This window comes from Nomia melanderi, unplaced genomic scaffold (genome assembly GCF_051020985.1).
Source record: "Nomia melanderi isolate GNS246 unplaced genomic scaffold, iyNomMela1 scaffold0014, whole genome shotgun sequence".
Taxonomy (NCBI): Eukaryota; Metazoa; Arthropoda; class Insecta; order Hymenoptera; family Halictidae; genus Nomia; species Nomia melanderi.
Window position 1 is genome coordinate 2,858,316 of NW_027475130.1, and position 955 is coordinate 2,859,270.

Below are 955 nucleotides of genomic sequence, written 5' to 3' on the forward strand. Positions count from 1 at the left end.
CTCATGGGGCCGGACACTCAGGGTCAGGGGAAAATTCAATATATATCTGGTGATATCTCGGGTGCTATTACAGATAGCGCAATAAATCAAAGTGCATTGTCTGTAGGAGGCCCAGGCGAATGAATCTGGCAAGCGGGAACGACCTCGAACCACCAGGGGCCGAGAAAATCACCGTCTCATGGGGCCGGACTGGCAGGGTCAGGGAAAAATCCAATATATATCTGGTGATGTCTCGTGTGCTATTACAGATAGCGCAATAGATCAAAGTGCATTGTCTGTAGGAGGACCTGGCGCATGAGTCTGGGCAGCGGGAACGACCTGGCACCACCAGGGGCCGAGAAAACCACCGTCTCATGGGGCCGGACACTCAGGGTCAGTTGAAAATTCAATATATATCTGGTGATATCTCGGGTGCTATTAGAGATAGCGCAATAAACCAAAGTGAATTATCTGCAATAGGCCCTGGTGCATGCATCTGTGCAGCGGGAACGACCTCGGAACACCAGGGGCCGAGAAAATCACCGTACATGGGGCCGGAATGTCAGGGTCAGGGAAAAATCCAATATATATCTGGTGATATCTCGGGTGCTCTTACAGATAGCGCACTAAACCAAAGTGAATTATCTGCAGGGGGCCCTGTCGCATGAATCTGTGCAGCGGGAACGACCTCGGACAACCAGGGGCCAAGAAAACTACCGTCTCATGGGGCCGGACACTCAGGGTCAGGGAAAAATCCATTATATATCTGGTGATATCTCGGGTGTCATTAGAGATAGCGCGATAAATCAAAGTGCATTGGCTGTAGGAGGCACTGGCGAATGAATCTTTGCAGCAGGAACGACCTCGGACCACCAGGCGCCGAGAAAATTACAGATATTCGGCATCCGTCACCCAAGGTCAAGTAAAAATCCAATATATATCTTGTGATATCTCGGGTGTTATTACAGATAGCGCA